Source organism: Bos grunniens, chromosome 13 (assembly GCF_055505025.1).
Source record: "Bos grunniens cultivar Pamir isolate PY7600 chromosome 13, Bosgru_T2T1.0, whole genome shotgun sequence".
NCBI lineage: Eukaryota > Metazoa > Chordata > Mammalia > Artiodactyla > Bovidae > Bos > Bos grunniens.
The window spans coordinates 64,577,912-64,599,713 of NC_141177.1; the positions used below are offsets into that span (position 1 = coordinate 64,577,912).

At 42.1% G+C, this 21,802-nt stretch overlaps 1 protein-coding gene and 1 long non-coding RNA gene across 49 annotated transcripts in view; one reads left to right on the forward strand and one right to left on the reverse strand.

Moving 5' to 3' along the window:
• PARD3 (par-3 family cell polarity regulator) overlaps positions 1-21,802 on the reverse strand; it is a 579,141-nt gene that overhangs the window by 67,801 nt on the left and 489,538 nt on the right. The window lies entirely within an intron of this gene.
• LOC147361115 (uncharacterized) overlaps positions 1-21,802 on the forward strand; it is a 64,016-nt gene that overhangs the window by 11,148 nt on the left and 31,066 nt on the right. For both annotated transcript variants that reach the window (XR_015139774.1, XR_015139775.1), the window contains exon 4: positions 1-21,802. This exon is cut by the window's right edge. This is a non-coding gene — a long non-coding RNA (uncharacterized LOC147361115).

Sequence of the window (21,802 nt, forward strand, 5' to 3'; positions counted from 1 at the left end):
GTCACAGAGGCCCTGAGTGGAGGCATCTATAAACAGCATGGGGATAGCCCTCTGGTGGGACATTTCAGCCGTGTTACTGCTGCTGCTGGAGCAGTCCTCGAGGACACGTGGCATCCTTCAGCTGGCGACAGCCCGTGAGTGTGGCGGGCGTGGAACCGAGAGGTGGTTTCTATCATCTGGTAACACGAGAAACCTGGGTGTTTCCGTGAAGGGAAAGCAAAGCTTCACATAAATCAACTCAAAATGTAAACATACCACTTAAAGATTAATCAAGGTGATTACAGAAAAATAGTGCAGAAAATCTCTGGGACAATCCAAGATAAATAAATGTCCCCAGACTCGAAAGAAATTCAGAACTAATTTGTTCATAACGTGACTTGACTTTCTTCACATAACTCATGCCAAATACCACATGTCTGACTACATCTGTCCTAAATGAAATTACCTTCCAGTTACTATCTGATTCTCATCCAGCAAACATACACAAAGCACATATTCAGGTTTATGAACGGGAAAAACGAAGTCCAGGGATAAAAAAAAAATAATCAACAAAAATAATCAAAAGATCCATCAAAGAGAACCATGCTATATTTTTAATAAAGCCAGATTCTCAACTGCTTCCTTTGGGAACATGTGAAAAAAAGAAGAATGAGCATGTATGCAGGGGACAGGTATACTTAGGCCAGCCTGTGGCTACAACCCCTTACTAGGACAGAACGTCAGTAACCCAGGCAGGCAGAGAAATAGGAGAGGCCAGTTCTTAGCATCCACCAGGAGAACAATCTCTAGAGGGGTCTGAGTTGTGGTTTTGTTGAGGCAGTGAGGTTTGATGGACTCCCCAAGAAGGAGAAAACCACATCTATGGTACACGGTGATCTGGGCAAACAGGATTGCAGACAGAAGAAACAGCAAGTGAAAAGGCCCTGGGGCATCAAAAAAAATGTACTTTTGAACAAGAAAAGCCTCATTAGCAGGGGTACGAGTGCTCAGCTCAGTGTGTAGTACTCACCATGCATACTCAAGAACCTTAAGTTCCTTTTCATCCTCTGAGCTCTTTCAAATTGGAGAAGGGGCTAGGTTAAGTAATCCAAGATGATTACCTAAGCTGCAACATAGTTTTGGTCACCAGGGAGGCAACTAACACAGGAACTTACTAGCTGGGTGACCTGGGGCCAGCTGCTTCACCTCTCTGAGCCTCAGTGTAAAATGAGGATAATTATTACCATCTTGATGTGATTGTCATGAAGATACATGCCTGGCACACAATAGCCGTGCTAAATTACTATTGACATGATATAAATACTCCTGGCTTGACCAGTCTCTTTTAAGAAGGTTCTCTCGTGGATTTTCTTTTAACAAGTCATTAACTTCTCGAGACACTTCAAGCTAATACACCAAGGCCAATGACAAGAGCAGACCAATTATAAACATGGATCAGTCAGCTCTGAAGCCTTAACACGGTGGGAAGCCATGATCCAATTAAGCAACGTTTGGTTTGTGGATTGCTGTTCAAAAATACGAATCTGTACAATGTCCATTTTGCAAGTTAAAACAGTCACAGGCCAAAATTCAGAGACAGATTTACAGGAAGCTTCAGTTTCAACATCTCCGGACCACTTCTGTAAAGTGCTGAAGAAGAAAAGACCCACCAAACCAGAAAGCATGCTTTCAGAAGGTAAATACAACCAAGAGTCCCGTCACCATAATTTGTAGTTGTTTATCCGTTTGTGTCTAGTAGATACATACAAACCTCTCCAGTTTACAAATTTCTTTTTTCGCTCGCAAATCAGTTCACACCAGAAGTCTTAACGGCCATAGGTAACAAGCCATCTTTCTGGAACCTGCTGACATCTGCTTACATGGGATTGCTCTGCAGCTTCATAATTCAGGAGGTCCCTACAGGAAACATTGTGTTTGACCTCTATGCAAATCATATGGGTACTTTCATACATGGCTGCTGGTGTTGCATTTGAAAATGTTAAAATCCAGATTCTTCCAAAGGCAAGGGAGGGATAGAAAAGTCGCACAGCTGGAAACAGGATTCATCCTCAGAAATTGCCCCAACTTATCATATCAGGGTCAACTAAATGTGTCAGATAAGAATTCGGTGAATTTACTTTGGCCAGTGCAGCTCTCCTTCTGAGTACACACGGCTGGTGAAAAGCCAGATGTTTTCAATCTGCAAAGCTTAACACCACCACACAGCAAAACCAGCTGGCAACAGCCTGAAAGAAAGCGTGTGTCTTGCTGGGAGGAGTCCCAGTCCCGGCGTGTTTGATCTTTTACACGCATCAAACAGAGCTCCCCTCTTCCCGAAGTCCATGCCTGTGTCACTGTCCTGGCAGCCGGCTCAGCAAGGACTTTGGAAGCAATAGCATCACCTCATTTTTTTTTTTGTTGTTCTAGAGCTCAAAAGTACTTAAAAAAATATACACATCTCCCCAGAAGTAGATCTCTCCTTATATACTAGTTAACCTGAAAGTAACATAAAAATTATTTAACGCCCCCCTCCAATAATCTGGTTTTGCCATAGTACAGACATACATGTGCATGAACACAGGATAAATCTCAGCAAGTCATATTCCGTTTATTCTTATAACTTCGGAAAAGCCAGATTGAAGTTGGCTTGTGCACCAGTCTATGAAGGGTTGTTGTGTAATTACTTGTATTTTTAAAAAATCTAACACAATGAGGGAATCTATCATAGCAAACAACTGCTAAAACCAGCTCTCAAGCACTTCAAAATTACCCATCCATCTAGGTGATACAAGGGCCCAGGCTCAATCCCTGGTCAGGAAATGAAAATCCCACAAGCCACGCAGTGTGGCAATAAATAAATAAATAAAACATCTAGGAAAATAGTGACTTCCTGTATGGCCCAGCTGCTGCCCATCCTCCTATACTGAGCCAAGGTGAGCTGAGCCCAGATCCCTACTCTTAGGTTTTAAACCAAGTACAAGCAGAGCTTGGATAATGAAGAAGGAACAGCAAGAGGTGAAACAATCACACAGCACACTTCCTGACAAGTGCCTGGAATCGCAGGAGAGAAGTTGAATTGTTAGTGGACAGGCCTTCACTCAAAGCAGACATAAAATCCAGGTTTATTCCCCACTCAGGCTGATCCACATTCTATATCTGTGGTTCTTTCTCCTAAAAATTCCACACAACCTCCCTGGCTCCCATGCCCACAGAGCTGGACTGACTTGTATACTCACTCTGGCGCGAATCTCTGGCCCTCCTTCCTGATTGGTTACTGAAGGCACCCTCTGGCTCATAGGGGGTTTAGAGAATTAATTAACGTTTGTGAAGCGCTTGTAGATCCACAAGCCGAGGGGTATTATATAAATGCAAATTACTAGCATTATTCTGTTTTCCATAGGGGCAGATTGCCCAGAGCACTCATTCATGCCTTAGAAGAAAACCAAGTCTCCCTATCTAGGTCTTCCTCTGTGAAGTGGGTTGTGGATTTACAACCCAGATCACCAACTTCTGCACATCACCTTGAGCAGGCCTTTGTGGATTTTTAATTTTTTTTTTCCTAGGGGACCTATTTTGGAACTCAGGTTCCTATTTTGGTTCTTAGGCTCAAAGCCTGCAAAAAAGATCAGAACTCATCATGGAGAGCAAATCCCACCTCCAGAAAGGAATTTCAGCTCTCCCCTTCTCTTCATTGGGAGGAGATAAGACGGAGGTCTTGGTTTTTTGGAAAGTTCACAGTGTCCCCTGGTAGACACAGGAGGCCCTGGCCGAATTCCACCATGAGTGATTACATTCTGCTCACCTCAAGGTCTCCAGCCACTCCAACCGCGAGAAGTATTTATTGCCACTTTCTGCCCTTGAAATGTTTTGCAGTCTCTCTCGGTTCTGTTTAAACACGCGCTGCTTGTACCTGCTGCAGCCCCTCCTCTGGAATAAGGGGAGCAGGCCACCACTACCACGGCATCGCTTTTAGGGCCTAGACCCCTGGTTTATTTTGCTATGTAGATTGGAGGAGCCGTTCATATATTGTGTTTACACATGTACTCTCTGCCTTATCTCTGTTATTTTCACTTTAGACCTAGGAAAACAGTTGGGAGGTTATGTAAGCATTACCCTGGGTCTCGATCCTCAAATACCTTTGGCAACTTTTATTGGTCTCTGAGAACTCCATTCCTTAGCACTGAAAAACACTCTTTCCTATCATGTCATTCCAGCACAACTTTAGGGCATGCTGCCGCAGAGGTCTCCAAAGATGCTAGAGGGAGGGGAAAAGGATTTACATGAGTCTTTTTGTATGTTAAAAACAGAAACAGGAGCAAAGGGAAAGAAAAGGATCTCTGTAAGGAATGCTTCATTTGCAGGATATTTATTGAACTCTCCTATGGAACTCAGCCTTGGAAGAAGGTGACAAGGGCAAGCAGTGGCCACAACTCCCACTCAGGGCTTCATCTCAGAACCAGAACAGTTAATGGGAACGTTGACAGGCTCCAGAGTAGGTAAAGAGGAACAGTTAAGATTGAAAAAGTAAAATAACTCCTTACCTATCATATTACATACACACGTGTGTACATATTGTATATTCCATGGTAGACTTCCACAGTTTTGAAAGTGCTTTACGGTGAGCTCATTTAACTCTCACAACAAACCCACAAGTACTACACCCACTCAACAGATAGGGAAACTCTGCCTCCAAGGAGTGGGTGACAGGCCTAATCACAGAGCTGGTCAAGGTGCATGTCCCAGACTTGGACCCGGGAGCTTGTTCTCCAGGGAGCAGTGGAAAGGGGTCAGCCTCTCGCACTCTAACTCAACTGATGATATGGAGGAAGAGAACACAGGAGAGAGGAAATGCAGGAGGAGCGGGCCAGGGATGTTCAAGCTTTCCCAGACACCGGCTTCTCACCAGCACTTCTGTCAGACTTTCCCACATGGATCTGCTTATACGCACTTCCGTCAGACTTTCCCACATGGATCTGCTTATACAAGTTGGAATATAAGGTCTGACCCTCAGTCACAGCTCAGTGTGGTCCCCTGGCCTCCACTGGCGAGTCTGAGAGGCTTTCTGGAAGAAGGCATCCCAGAGACTGTGGCTGGCCCCAGATTTTATGCCTCAGTTTCCCTCTGATCAGCCTAGAGTGAGTTACTATCCCCAGGGAACACTGAGTGGGACCGCTGGGCAGGGAGTGGGGAAGGGGAAACACATAAGCAACGCCCACTTCAAAGGCCCATGTGACCCCCTGCCTCTTCTTCGCTCGATATTGAGGGTTCAGCCATCTGTCTCCCCACCAGCCTTGCCCTTCTGGGGTCAGCTCCTTTCTCCTGTATCCCTCACATTTGATGTCTCCCCTCTTTGCTCCAACTCTTCCCAACAGGATTGTGACTTCCTGCGGCCAGAAACAGAACTTCATTTTTCTTGGTATTCCATATAATACTAACTCCAAGCCAGACATTCCAAAACTGTCTACCGAATTAGCTCCAGAAAAATCCCAAGTCCCTGCAGAACCCATCTTTGCTCTCTCCCACTGTTCAGTTGATAGCATGGACTCTATTCAATGTGTAAGAACATTTCCTTCTGGAGATAGGACCCTGTGCCAGCTGCTACCAATAGGTTGGATTTCAGTTTATTGGTGTGTGGAGTCTTGGTCCCAGGAGGTCATGGGGGGCAGGAGTGGAGACTTCAAGGATTGGCCCTGAAGGCTGCTGGACACCTTCACAGCTGGCCATTTAGAGACACCATAGCAGCAGCAAGAGGCACGGTACTGAGCAAGAACTGTAACAGAACAGCTCGATGCTTCTATTAATACAAGGATAATGAGGGAATTGTGGCTGAAAATTCCCATCTGTTAGAATCATGTCTGAAAGCTCCTGGCCAAGACCCATTCACTCCTGGACACTCCATGAGAACAACCCCAACAGGTGCTTGGAAACTCTTCCCGGGGATGAAGGTGGGCTCGACCTTGGTGCAGATCATTCTCTTCTGCATGTCACCTCAGGGAAAAAAAGTAGCAAACCACAATATTCATCAGGACATTGCCTGAAAAGGCAAAGCAATCAATTCCAGATTGGAAAGTCTTAGCATAAGGAAGTCACAAAGCATCTTCAGTGACAGCAGTCATGTGGCGGGTTATACAAACCCAGCCCCAAATGCTTTCCACCTGAATCTCCTTCTGTGACCCCAGTCTCCCCGTGTTTTCAGGATAAACTAACATGACATTTATTAATATACCCACCATAGTAAAGTGCTTTCCAACTGGAAGGAAATTAACAATATGTTCCTTCTTTTTCTAGGGCAGTGTTAACTATGCTTTCGAAAGTGAAGCCACCAGGCTTTGTTTCTAAGGCATTTAAGTAAATCACTTTAATCAACCTAGTCAATCAAAGATGAGCTATATATTCTCTTTCTCTCATGGCAATGAAAACCTTCCTGTCACCCTTGCCAGGGTGGGACAGCAAACCACCAGGTGGGTATGGCTGAGAAGGGAGGATGGAGCAGCAGATAATTAAAGTGCTCAGGACCACTTGCCCATTGATTTTCCTCTTGTAAAGGTAGCTCAATTGAAATGTTCAGAATAAATCATGTGTTCAAATTATCTTCTGAAGTAAGAGCTGAGAGCATATTGATTAATAATTATTTGCACTAACAGACTCAACTATGGCAATATCATCAATTACCTTAAAAATTGTCTCAGATCAATCACAATGGAATCAGACGAGTTTGAAGATTCATTGTCTTCTGCTTAGTATTTTTAAAGAGATCCACAGAGAAGCTGTGCTTCAGAATGGAATCCTAGACAAGCACTGCTGGCCAGGCAGATGACATGATCACTTCTGCACATACATTGACCTGGAGCTTTTAACTGAGGAACCAGTCTCCCACACTTCCCCAGAGTGGCAGGTCTCCATGGTAAACAAATATTTTCTACATATGATACAGGATAAATGTGTATCATCCAAGGAATGTACTGCTGGTGATAAAACATAAAGTAACAGGCTGGGAGGCCAACCAGTCAACGGTGCCCAAACATCCAAGCTTACACACATGGATATATGTGTATATGCCTAGGATTCATCCACCAAGTAACACCCACATTGTAGATACGAGAACACCCAGAAGTACCTCCAATCTAATTTATTTGTGCAGCTAAATATGACTTGAGTAGACACCACTCCAAAGTTTTGAAAAATGAAGACCATACTCAAGCTTATATATCCACTTGGCCACTCAAAAAAACATGGCTAATTTTGGCAGTGATGCCCAGCGCCAATTTCCCAAGTCCCCAGAAGATGTTCCACCTGCAGCCACCACAGTCCCTCTAAAGTACAAATCTGACCGTGTGGCTCCTCCGTCCTGTCCTTCCTGGCACAGCACTGACTAACTCTGCACCCCTGCCAAGGACCTCATCCTGACCCTCTGGTCCGGTAGTACTCAAAGTGTAGTCTGTGCAGTCCTGGGTCTCCAAGACCCTTTCCAAGGGTCCAGAACTATTTTATAATAATACTAAGGCATTGTTTGCCTTCTGTACTGGATTAACATTTGCAGTGATGGTGCAAAAAAGTGCACCAGGGAGCTGGTGAAACCGCTGGCGATTTGGCACAAACCAATGATCAGTATTCAGCGCCAAACGATAGTAGTGGTTGTACTCTTCAGCTCCGAGCACTTGAAGGAAAATGAGTGCCATTTTCACTCAGGCACAAACTTGATGAAGTGGTAAATATTAATGTTAGCAAACCTGACTCCAAATATACTTCTTTTTAATTTTCTCTCCCGAGAAAGCACGCACGTATAAAGCCACTGTGATACCTACAGACTGTAGTATGATGTTTGTCTCAAGAAAAAGCACTTGTGGGATTGAGTTGCAAGCTGAACTAGCCTTGCCCCTCTCCCCCACAAAACACCACTTTTAATTAAAAAGAACAAGTAACAAAAATCTGCTATTCCGACTTAACTATTTAAAAGGAACTTTCTTGAAAATAAACAAAGTGTGTATTTGTCATTTTGAGGAAAATTAACTGACAATATTTGTGCCAATGATAAAATCTGGGCTTTTTAGTAATAATTCAAACTGTGGAAAATTCACCATGAGTTTGATAAACCCCCTAACACTTTCAGCTTTCTGTTCTGTTTTCTCTTACTGTATAATAAAATTATCACCATTTGGAAGATCTTTAGAACTTAGTCGACCCATATTTTCCAAGTGACCAATGCCTGGTGTAAGTAAATCATTCAGGGCTAAAAACAAAACAAAACAAACAAACAAAAACCAGGTTTTGAGAGCAGTAGAGATCAATAGTTTCAAGGTAACAGAGAAAAGTTCATCCCTGTGGTTCCAGGTTTCACATTAGAATTGAATGAAAGAAATTACCTCATGTCAGCTTTGGTGTAGAAAACTACCCACAATCAGGTGAACTGTCTTCATAAACAAAACCACCCACTGAACCAGGTTGAATGTAGAGGCAGTTATGAGAATCCAGCTGTCTTCTCTTAATAAGCCAGACATTCTAAAAACATGAAGAGCTTTGAAAAAATATAAAACAATGTCCATCTTCTTAGTACATTTTGAAGAATAGTTATCTTAAATAAAAATGTACTTTGTACTACCGCATAATGAATTATTGTTGATTTTAAAGGAATGAATAAATAAATGTCTCAGTTTAAATTTCAAACATGGCAAGTATCAATACCTGTTTACCACACAATAAACCAAAGGTCCTTTGAAGGCCTCAGTGCAGCACTATGCAATGAGCGGGTGACCAGGGCCCAGCACACAACAGAAGAGAACACAAAAAAGAAAGAAAGAACGCCGCGCACAGCGACACGGATGGACCTGGAGACTATCATCTTAACTGAACTGAGGCAGACAAAGACAAACATCATATGAGACCACTTATACACGAAATCTAAAAAAAAAAAGATACAAATGAACTTATTTGCAAAACAGACTCACAAACGTAGAAAGCAAACCTGGTTACCAAGGGGGAAAGGGGGATAGACTAGGAAGTTAGGATTAAAATATACACACTGCTACACATGAAGGAGATGATCGACAAGGACCTACTGTATAGCACAGGGAACTACACTCAATATCTTGTAATAACCTGTAATGGAAAAGAACCTGAAAAAAAAATAGATAGTACATATATATGTAGTACACTACACATTTACATACACATATATACAACTGATTCTTTTTGCTGTATATCTGAAACTAACACAACATTGTAAATCAACTGTACTTCAATAAAAATATTTTTATTTAAAGTAGTAAAAAAAAAAAAAAGAAAAGAAAGCACAACATGCCCAGCCCAGGCAGGTGACAGAAGGCTCACGAAGAGGAGTAGCAGGTTTCCAGGCAGATTATGGAAGATGCTGCTGGGGAAGGAGCATTTCAGGCAGAGAACACAGCATATGCAAAGGCTTAAAAATATGAATGACATGGCATTTTACAAGTCCCAATTTGCGACAACGAGGTGGAGCACAGAATGTGGGGAAGAACAGAGAGAGAGGACAGGTTGAATTCCATGCCCAAAAGGTGAGAACGGGTACCAGAAAGTCTTTCATCGGGGATGTGAGAGATGATTTGTGTTTTAAGATAAATCTGTTTGGTCAGCAGCATGAAAAGAACAGAGGGGCATAGGATGAGAGTGGGAGAGAGCAGTTAGGATGCTATAGCAGTAAATTTAAGTAAGAAATAAAGCAGCCTAGGTAGTAGCATCGACAATTTGGAGGGAGAGGAGAGCAAACGGAGCATCATTAGCCAGAGGGACGGGTAGGGAAGAGGCCAGTTTGGAACAAAGTTACCAAGTTGAATTGGGATAGGTTGATTGTGTTGAATGCGGGACCTGCAGGAAAGGGACTCCAGGTGGGCAGCTGGATGGACTCTAGGCTGTGACTGTAGCAATCACTAAAACCAACTAACTGACAGAGAGGCAGTCACTGAAAGCACTAAGGAATCAGAGCGAAAGAAAGAGGAAGGTAAACAGACAGGAAGGCACACTCTAAGCTCCATATCACAAACATCCCCTGGTCCAAGGAGGAACATCAACAACCAGGACCCTTCTGATCAAACCTAAATTGACTTGTTGGATCAAAAGTGGACATCACCAATCAGATGTTCTCCAACTCACAATCCCAAAGGCTCAGTATAGTAGGAGCTTCAGCCCCAGGGCTGGGTGGGGGTGAGGATGGGTCAGGGGAAGAAGAGGGAGGAAGGCTCAAGGAGGCTGGCATTGAGTCAGAAGGGTTTCTGTGACTGCTGAAAAGAGGGAACAGAGTCGACGCCCCAGATGGACAACGACAGCATCACCATCACCCTTTAGTTCCTCATGGCAGACACGGAGTTATTCCAGAGGAGGGAACCCAAGTCCAAGAGACTTTTGTACATGACATGTGATCAAAACTGTTTCATAACAAGGAACTATTTTTATCTCTGAAGCCAGGAAATAGATTCTCTGGGCTAACACATGGGCTGCATTTCAATCAGAGGACTTGGTCTGAATACACAATCCAGCAGGAAGGCAGAACTTCACCATGGGAAGTGGAACTTTGTGGAATGCTTCAAAATCAAGCATCAACCACTTTCCTGCCTACTTCTTGGATGGACGTGTCTGAGGAGGAAGCAGTATCAATCTTAGAGGACAGTTCATATCTTCTCAACACACATCTTATATTTTTCAATTATTTGCTTGTTTCATGTGTTATAAATAAGTCTTCCGCTTATTTAAAAGCTTCCAAATGGAGATCAATTTCTTCTCCTTTTCTTCTGGCCCTGGCAAGGCTGGAAGATGCCTGTGAATGGATGGCTTGGGCTACCATCCTTCCTGTCTTGCTTAAAAAAAACCTTCTTAGGATCTAGGGGTAGCTGGCTGGCTGTGGTCTGTGTTTCAAGGCTTTCCATGAACTCAGTGCACAAAAGTATCATGGGAGCTTCATGTGAAATGGGTAGAAACAGTGATATCCAAACCTCCACCCTCACTCTCCTGTCTGTTAGGGGGAAAGGCATTAAAAGCAGAATGCATTTTGATGGCATTCTTACTATTAGGTTAAACTCAATCTAAAAGTTTGGCTGAGCCAGAGACATCTCCTAAAACTGATTTTTGAAGGAAATGGGAAGACTGCTAAGAAGAAGTCTTCCCTGAGTTATACAAAACATCCTTTGAATTAACAAGTAATTCTTCCCACTGAAGTATCTAATTTGAATTTAAACATTTCTTTACTTGCTACCTTAATTAGATGCACGTTTCTCTCAGCATCTTAATTTTATGCATTTTACACTTCTAAGCAGCTTGCGAGTGAGGATTGCTTATTTGCATTCATTTACATACAATTTGCAAGAAATGTTGAAAAACCTAGAAAGGGAGAGATTGTAAATTCGTGGATTTTTTTTCCCCTAAATAAAAATGTCAACTCTATGAGGAAACAAACAGTGCATTTCTTCCTTGCTTGTCTATAGTACTTTCAAGACTACTTTTAATATTTGTACACACAAAGAGATCCACTTAATGACTACTGCAGGAGGAAGATTTTCCCCTGCAAGTTAATCAGAACGATGAAAAAGTCTCCAAACTTCTAATCGCCTTCTTAATAAGAACGTGAAACATCCTCAAGCAGATAATGTCTCCTCAAAAATATTATTTGCCAAGTGCATCCTCTCAGACAATAAGGACATAGTTTATCAATTCTCCTCTAAAGATTCATCCAATTTAAAAACTATTTCTACTAGCTCAGGGTATTTATTCTATATGACTTTCACTCCAGTTAATTGGATTTTTCTCCACATCCCTCTCTCTTCCTGAGCTTAAATTTATCTTCACAATAACTCCACCATCCTTATGAGAAGCTGGGGGAACAGTTCTGGCCACTCTATACACAAGAAAATTCAAGTTGGTTATTTTGCAGAGATGGAAGCTGTTGATACTTCCCTGGCTTTCAATGCCTTGCATTTCCACTAACATTATAAATATGGGGTGGCCCTCTCCCTGTGACCTTGAGCATGGGGTCTGATGGGGCGCTGGGATGAGGTTTCCTCAGGCAGCCATTTCTGCAAGGCTGCAGAGAGAGCAAAATGGTAGCACACACTTAAAATATAAGTGCCTTCCACATTAAAATTTTATCTCTCTAATTTCACTGGAACATGGCAGGGAGTGCTCCCACCCAAGCTTCATAAATAACCACTGCACTTCCAGAAGGCGCTCCCCTCTCCATATTGGGAATAATTCTGGATTACTGGTCTGAGCTTCGGGAAAGAAAGCTGCCTGTCCTAAAGAAGACGTGCCTAAGCAGAATGAGAGTTCTGACAATCTTCTGGGTGTAAAATAATGTTAACCGGCAGATGGAGTTTATCTGTGAAAGACAGTGGAAAAGGCAGGGTGGAAGCTGCCTTCACAGAGCAGTTGGGGAGGCTGGGGCCCCCAGGGGCTGGAGGAGGCCCCAGCAGCTTCCTGTGTGGGCTCCGAGGGTCATGTGATTCCACTGCCTCAGTCCCCCTAATGTAAAACCAAGATCTCGCAGAGAAAGCAAAAACAGATGCTGCACTTGAGATGATCTCTCTAAAGTAAACAAATTAGGGAATTTATACATCAGCTGTGGTCTCTGGAAATGAGCGAGAACTGAGTTTCCTAAAATAATTCAAGAAATCACTGTTAATATCCTGCAACATGCCAAAGCCATGTTGTTGTTGTTCTTTTTTTTTAATGCTTCTCTCCCTTCATTTTCAAGGAGAACGGGACGTTAGGTGGATGATGGGAGGCAGATTGTGAATGAAAGATCTAAGGTCTCACCCTAGCCCCTGAAGGGTACCACGGAAAAAGAAACACCATTTTTATCTTAGGGCTTTAAGAAAACTTTGTAAACTTAAATTGTACAGCAGGTGTCATTACATACATTAGAGAAAGTAAAATCTGATGAACTTAATCTATTAAGTTAAAATGTCAGCATATGCTTGTTTATAAAACAGATTTGCTACTTTTGGACTAGCAGAATAATTCCTAGTACTGATTTTGCAACTTCCTGAATTGTCTTCAAATACTTCAACATGCTCCAAAAGTGATTTCTCCATGCTCAGTAAATGGGAGAATCCAAGTTGTTTTATCTTACAAATAAATAATGCCAAATGATGTCTCTTAAGGAAAAGCATATTGATAATCAATCAAACAGAATAAGCTACAAAATAATTGAACACAATTAACATAATGTTTGTGGCTTCTTCCTTCAATTTTCATCTTATCTAATCCCAACCTTAAAATAAAATTTACTTTTTATGTCATTTTCAGACTTAAACAAATAATAGGATTCTTAGTGCTGACAGTGGACTTTCTTCACCACGCCAAGCAAGGTGTCTGCTCTTTTCTGAGCTGTTCTAGCAATGTCTGGCACTTAGAACAGGCATTCTGTGAATATAATATATAATATGCATGTTCGCAGAAAGCCTGCTATGAATACACACACACACAGAGTTCAAAGTACTACTATTAACTGATGAGACACACTAGGTGCCTGTCAGAGGAAATTTCTTTAAAAGAGACAGATCATAAGTTTACACATCATAAACAAACATTTATGGAGTGTTTATGTACTGGGGCAGGAGACACATTTACCATCCTCAAGAAACCAGTTCCAGTTTGGAAGACAAGCTCTATTTATACAACTAACAATATAAGGCATCATATGTTACATGCGAAAGAGAAGGGACAGAAGGTGCCAGAAGAAGCAACACTTAGAAATGTATTTAGAGTCATATATATGGGCACAAATATCCCAAACAGAATCTTAGGAAGAGGTGTGTGATGTCAGCAAGCAGAACAGGACAAGCTCTCTGTGTATACACAAACACATCCTCACACCCTCACACACAGAGAAGCCTGCCACTCTCTGGCTATGAAAACTTGGGCAAGCTCATAGCCATCTCTCTAAATCTTAGTTTCCTGATCCAGTCACCGTGGATCATAGCAGTCACGCACAGAGCTGTTGTGAAAGCAAAACGTACAAATGCCACCTGAGTCCATGTAAAGCACTTACCTGGTGCCTGGTACACGGACCACGCTTTCAAGAAATACTAGCTTTAGTGGGACTGATTGACGTTAAACTTACCTCACCCCTCTTAGCCCAATTATTCATTCTCATGTCATTTGATTTGCTCTCTTCATCAGCCTCGCAGCTGGCCTGGGAGCCTCTTTTCCATACTTTCTAGAAACAAGTCACCCAGGCAGAGTTTGGTGTTGGTTACACAGGATGACTGAGCTGAGTGACACACAGCTTGTAGACAGAGGGCATGGATGCGATCACACCCACCCGTACGCGATCAAATCTCATGAAACAGCACCGTAAGGCAAGAGTCACTTTTTTTTTTAATCACTGTTACTCTTAAGGTCTCTGAGTGTCTTTGCATCGTGGACTGGTTCCTGTTGTTTGTGATTATTTTTGACACACTACAGGGATGATCCTACCTCCCATTATAAGTGGAACAATGTGTGAAATAAACAGGGAGAGCAGATTTCCCTGGTGGTCCAGTGGTGAAAAATTCACCTGCCAATGCAGAGGACAGGGGTTTGATCGCTGGTGGGAACATGCCGAGGAGCAACAAAGCCCATGCAGCAGAACTACTGAGCCCGCGCTCTCCAGCCGCGGAGCCACAGCAAGAGAAACCAGCACACTGAGAAGCCCACACTGCGAGGAAGAGCGGACCCGCCACTGCAAGGAGAAAGATCTCTGGAAGCAACGAAGGCCCAGTGCAGCCAAAAACCACCATAAACAAATAATTTTTAAAAAAGAAACAAGGGAAGCCTGGAACTCATTCTGTCACATAGATTTTCATGACAGTGGCATTTTGTGTTACTTATTTTTGACCTGTATTACCTTTTAAGTTACAAATACTTTGTACACTTTCTGTCCCAATTACTAAAGGCTTTAAGGGGAAGACCAGAACTAAAACCAGTATTTGTGGGGCCTCCCATGAGGGGCCCCCCTCAGCTCCTTCTTTTGTTCCTGATGTAAACTTTCAGTGCAAGCTTTGTGTGTCCCTCTCAGGAAATGGCTGGTTGTGCCTGGACACGGGTAGTCATCCTTCTTTCCCACCTTGTCCTTTCCCACCTGTACTCAATAGATGAGAAGTGTGTGTACACACTTACACACACACACACACACACACACACACACACACAGATGCACAAACATCTAGCACACCATCTTGAACAACTCCTTGCAGTGACCAAACACCATGTATGTATTCTTAGGAAAACACTTGCTTTTAGGATTCAGCTGGCTTCTGAGTACACACAGATGGTCTTCATGTTTTAATTATTCAGTCTGAGGAATTGATTGGACCAGAACTGGAAGGAAACCTTCAACCTCCTGTTTTGTGTCCCATCGGCACTCTGTTCAGACAACTCTTAGGACGATATATTGTTTTCCTCTAAGAAAAAATGCAGATCACCTGCCCAACTCTAACAAATTTAAAACAAAAAAACAAACATAAAAAACACCCCACCACCAACTGCCAAGTTCCTGGCGTGGATTCCTTCAACAATGTAAATATAGTTAGTTTTTGTTTAATTCCTTTGGGACAAAAAAAAAAATTGCTCAGTTCTACTCTCCTCCTTAGACCAGGTGCATACAGAACTAGCAAATTCAGGACTCCAGGTTAACACATAAGAGATTTTTTTTTCTTATACATAAATTAACTAGTTATTAGCTTGAATTCTCCACTATTGTTTACTGTACAAACCTTAGTTCCTACTATAGAACAATGTAAATCTGTTATTATTTTATGAAAAGAATGAGAAATTCTTAGACCTTGAAGTTCACAATATAATTTTTAACATCAGCAATAGCAGCAAGATTTTAGAAGATGGTGCAGTAATAAAAATTGTGGGGGGAAAAATCTATAAGCCAAGTACAAGCAAAATTTCTAGACAACTTACATTTAAAATTATGTTTTGATTATCAAAGTACTATAATAAATTCTGATAACACAGCTATATAAAAAAGAAGAAAAGAAGTCATTTGTTATCTCAGCAATTATGAGTTTAATGTTTTAGTCTTTTTTCCTTCTACAGACAGACCTCATTTTATTACGCTTACAAGTAACTGCAGCTTTTTCCCTTTTTTTACAAACTGAAGGTGTGTGGCAACCCTTCGTGGAGCAAGTGTATTGGCACCCATTTTCCAGTAGCATTTGCTCACTTTATGTCTCTGTGTCACATTTTGGTAATTTTCATATTCTGTCAAACTTTTCATTATAATTTTATTTGTTTGATGATATGTGATCAGGGATATCTGATGTTACTGCTACCATTGCTGAAGGTTCCAATCATGGTTAGCAATTTTTAGCAACAGTATGCTTTTGAACTGTGGTGTTGGAGAAGACTCTTGAGAGTCCCTTGGACTGCAAGGAGATCCAACCAGTCCATTCTGAAGGAGATCAGCCCTGGGATTTCCTTGGAAGGAATGATGCTAAAGCTGAAACTCCAGTACTTTGGCCACCTCATGCGAAGAGTTGACTCATTGGAAAAGACTCTGATGCTGGGAGGGACTGGGGGCAGGAGGAGAAGGGGACGACAGAGGATGAGATGGCTGGATGGCATCACTGACTCGATGGACGTGAGTCTGAGTGAACTCCAGGAGTTGGTGATGGACAGGGAGGCCTGGCGTGCTGCGATTCATGGGGTCGCAAAGAGTTGGACATGACTGAGCGACTGATCTGATCTGATCTGATTAATATTTTTAATCAAGGTATGTACATTTTTTAGACACAGTGCTACTGCACACTTAATAGACTACAATATAGTGTAAACATAATTTTCATAGACACTGGGGAACCAAAAAATTCTGGTGTGTTGCTTTACTGCAATATTCGCTGTTCTGCAGTGGTCCGGAACCTAATCGACACTTTCTCCAAGGAATGCCCACAGTCAGCATCCAACTAGTGACACAATGAAGACTTATGATATTTCAATACATTCCACCTGGGCATTGATTTTAACTAAAATTAATTTAGAATCTAGAAGAATGCCCATTTGAAATCACGGGTTGGCATGTGTACACACATAAAGAGACTTCTGGAAGGCTAATCCTAGAAGGATGTTGATAGGATATGGGATCACCTTAATTTTTTTCTTTATGTTTCTCTGCATTTTAAAATTTTTATAAAGAACAATATTTTTTATTCTTAAAAATTATTCCATTTGGTGGGAAGTTTTCACTGTCATTTTGTTTTATGATTGTCCACTGAGCCCCAGATGCTCCCCGATATCCCTTTACAGCTGACAAAATTGTTACAAGCAGTTAATTTCTCCAAAAGGTGTCACAAAATATGCAAACACAAAGGAAAAGACAAATTGCTGGGTTGAACCCCAGACCTTCAGTGTACTGGGGCAATACTTGAGGCCGTGGGTTCAGACTAACATGAGTGATGCCCTGCTCCCCAGGTGGGGGCTGTTTAAAGGCAGTACTGGCCCCAGCCTGGAGAAGCCACAGACATGGAGGCTGGCTCCATGGAGCTGTAGACATACCACACGTAGCCTTGAGGGAGGACCTTCCCAGAAGCAGGGATGTGAGGACCACGAGATACCCATGAGTGCTGTAAGCTGACATCCATCCCCGGTAGCTGGTTAACACAGTCAGAGCCCAGAGTTAACCAGGCCACAGTCACGGCTTCAAGCTGATGACCAAGCAGCCTGCTCGGCTGACAGCTGTTGTTGTGCACACGTGTGCTCAGTCATGTCCAACTCTTTGCAACCCCATAGACTGTGGCCCGCCAGGCTTGTCTGTCCATGGAATTTTCCAGGCAAGCATACTTGAGTGGGTTGTCATTTCCTCCTCCAGGGGATCTTCTTGACCCAGGGATCTAATCTTTGTCTCCAGCCACCGAGGATGCCCCCAACTCCAGTTACCTGTTAGCAAAGGTGCCTGTTGTGTTGAGGAAGGTCAAATAAGGACATGAGAATAAAACACTCAGAGTACTAAAAGTTCACCTTCCTAAGAGGTTCTCATTAGCAGCCACCTCCTACTGTTGAGAACAGAGGATACAACCTTTCTATTTTGAGCACATTCTCCCTATTACAGAACAGGAAACTCAGTAGATGGTCAAAAGGAAGGTGTGAGTTCTTAGTTACAGCCCAGTTCTTTTTCCCTGGCATTCTCCTAGGTTCTTTAACCACAAAGACCAACCTTCAAATATGAGTAGCAACACTGTAGCCCAACAAAAAGCTGAATATTACACCCATGAAAAATGGGCTAGTGATTCCTGAACATCATGCATATATCCTGCATTTCACTGAGGTAAGGAAATCATCAAGATAGCCATGAAATGGGATTTGGAAGTAAAGACCTGCTCAAAAAAGTGCAATTTAATAAAAGAGCTATCTTTGAGACTATGATCATGTGGATCTTTGTCTCAAATAGCGAAAACAGTGAAAATTTACTGACCTCTGGCTGTTAAGCAGTTTATGCACTGTCTCACTTAATCTCCAAGTCAACCCCAGGAGACAGGAGAACCATGATTCTTCTTTCGTGGAGTACAGCTTAGACAGGCTGAGTCACTGGTCTCATGTCACCTATCAACGTTAGGGTCAGGAAGAGTGAGCTCCCAAGAGTATTGACTTTCAAACCTCTTAACAACAGGAAAAGGAAACCATAGATTTCCTGTGGACAGTTAACTTACTGAGGGATGTGTGATATTTTCACTGGTTGGGAGGGGAGGTTAAAAGAACATGTCTGCTGAACAAGGATGGACTCAGAGATTGCCACACTAAATGAAGTAAGAAAGAGAAAGACAAATACCATATGATATTTCTTATATGTGGAATCTAAAATATGACACAAAAGGGCTCATCTACGAAATAGAAACAGACTCACAGACATAAAGGACAGACTTGTAGTTGCTAGGGGGAGGAAGGTTGGGGAGGGATGGACTGGGAGTTTGAGGTTAGCAGATGCAAACTACTATATACAGAGTGGATAAGTTCCTACTGTACAGTACAGGGAACTATATTCAATATTCTGTGATAAACCACAATGGAAAAGAGTATGAAAAAGAATATATATATATATAGATATAGATATATAACTGAATTACTGTGCTGTAGAGTAGAAGTTTACACATCATTGTAAATCAACTACACTTCAATAAGATAAATTAGAAAAAAATAGCTGCAGCTCTGTGGACATTTGCCCAAAATGGAGGGAGTTAAAAACCTCACTTTAGAAAAGAAACACATCAGGAAAGGAATTTGTGTCAGTACATGGGGCCTAGCTGCTATTTGCTCATCTCTAGTGGAGGAGTCTCAGCCTGTCTTAGAAAAAGGAAACTGTTAGCTGCCTTCCATCCATCCATCATATGACTTGCTACCTACCGAATTCCAATAAGGCATCAATAGCTCATTGGGGTTGGTCCAACCGCTCAGCTAGATATGCGATAAAGAACGGGCTTGCTAGGGGACTGAGCATCAATAGACCCCGAGCAGTGACAACAGGAAGGCAGAGACAAAGCATTAGCTATTAGCCTCTCTCCGCCCCAGGGCTCCTGCTGCCTTATGGAACCACGGCCCCAGCTCACCAGCAGGGCTACCACAGCAAGTGATTTTCAGCGGCTGTGAGGCCCACCCAGGCACCTGGACCAGTGTGGCCGACTTGGCATCAGTCTTCACCATTTCATGAACAGGGCAGATGTCAAACAAACTCTCTGGCAGCTTCTTGGCAAACCCCCACTTTTCTCCCTCCAATAGATGTGTAAGTGCTTGTGTGTGCAACAGACACATGCACCAGCCAAGTTATCTAATCCCTGTGTCTGCTCATGAGGAGGCAGCCTGGAACAGGAAAGGTGTGGGCTTGGAGACAGAGGGAGAACTGGGTTCCAGTCCGCTCTCTGTCCCCAGAGATGATCACGCTTTACATCTCCCACCTGTCAATGAAGGAGGCACTCACCTACTTGCAAGGAGCTCTGAGGATGAAGCCACGTCACAATGCACACAGTATACTCAGTGAACACGACTTACTAAAGCTATTGTTAGGAGCCACTGTGCAGGAAATGCTGATAAATCACATTGTATTTCCACTGTGAGAAACTTCTGGGAAGAAAACAGGTAGTCTCTCATTGTTTAAAAACAATATTTTATATAACAAAGGAAGATCTTTATCTCAGCATAAGTAAAACTTTAAATAAATTATTAGAAAACCAAAGAGAAATATAAACTTAAAATTAGAAAGAAATGAAAAGCCACAGATATTAAGAAGGCTGACATATTTTGGAGAGAGAAATTCCAGCTGCTGGCTCATCTCTTCAGAGTGATGACAGTGACTCTCTCAGGAGGGGAGACTTTGTTTTTTAAATTTAAATCAACATAGAGTAAAATTGACTTTTTGTGGTTCTCTGCATTAAAATCCATAGAGTTGTACACCAAAAATGTCAACTCACTCTCAGAAAATTAATGTTTTATACATCAAGAGGTTAAATAAAAATAAAATTTAAAAAGGAAAAATAAGGATAAAATATATTTTAAATTAATTTTAAAATAATATTCATTAAAATAACTTTTAAAATAAAGTGTATTTTTATACACCAAAAATATATTTAAAATAAAATGGATCCATTTTCAAAGTAAAGTGAATTCATTTTGAAACTGGGCTTTAACCCATTAAGAGACTTGTGTAAGTACTCTACAGTCAGGCTCCAGAGTCCATCACCCTAAAAATTTAAAGAGAAGAAGTAAGGTCTGTTTAGCAGACACTCCCCAAATGCTCACTCATGCTGAGTGTGCCAGGTACTCACTAGAGAGGTGAAGCTGAAGGACAGGGATCCCCACCCTAGAGCCTCGCTGTTGTTGGTGAGAAGGACTAGAAGGCTTCCGAAGTAGTTTAAAGACTTTTCAAGCATATTCAATACACATCCCTTTACCATTGTACAGATGAGATGTAAGAAAGCATCATCTCTGTCTAAACATCACATTGTATAAATGAAGAATAAAACAGAGGTACAGAGAAACTGACTTCACACAGTGGACAGAGAGCCAGGGCCTCGGCAGGAAACCAAAACTCCTTCCCAGCTTATCTGAAAACTCAATAAGATAAACTTTCTCTTCCTTTTATTTCAAAGGATTGTTTTGCATATGATGGCATTCCTTATATGTGTCAATATACTTGTATTGACAATTATATTCCTTTTATGTAATCATTCCTTTTATGAGTTTATCTCCAATTTGTGAGTTTATCAGTTTATCTCCAATTGTATTGCACAATTATATTCCTTTTCTATAATCATTCCTTTCATGAGTTTATCTCCAATTTAATGATAGAAGAAAAGAAGGAAAATAGGTCTAAATATGTGTTTAATACGTTACTTTCCTGGCAACATTTAAGCCACAATATGTGGATCGATTTCTCTTATTGTGATACATACAGGAAAGACAAGTGGCTTAGATTCAGAAAAAAATAAAAGGGTCCTCTCAGTGACAGTGGCCATCCTGACCCGGCTGTAACAGAATGTCTGAGGAGCCAGAGCTGGAATCCACCCAAGTCTGCCCTTGAAGACAACCATGCCAGGGATTGCTCACATCGCCTTTCCCACTGCCCTGGCCCTTCCACCATCTGCAAACCCATGGGACACATCTTCATTTCTCCTGTGCCAAGGCATCAGGACAGTTTAATTTTGAAGGTCATTTAGGGGGTGGTTACAGTGTAAAAAGGAGCTCTGTCCGCTTCAGACTCTACCAAGAGACAGAAGAGTAAAACCCTTCAGTGTCTGAGCCAAGCACCTGAAGAGCAAAGACAAAAGGGACTAATCGCCAACAGCTCCTCCAGAGAGATCCTCCACTCAGATCAAACGAATGGCGG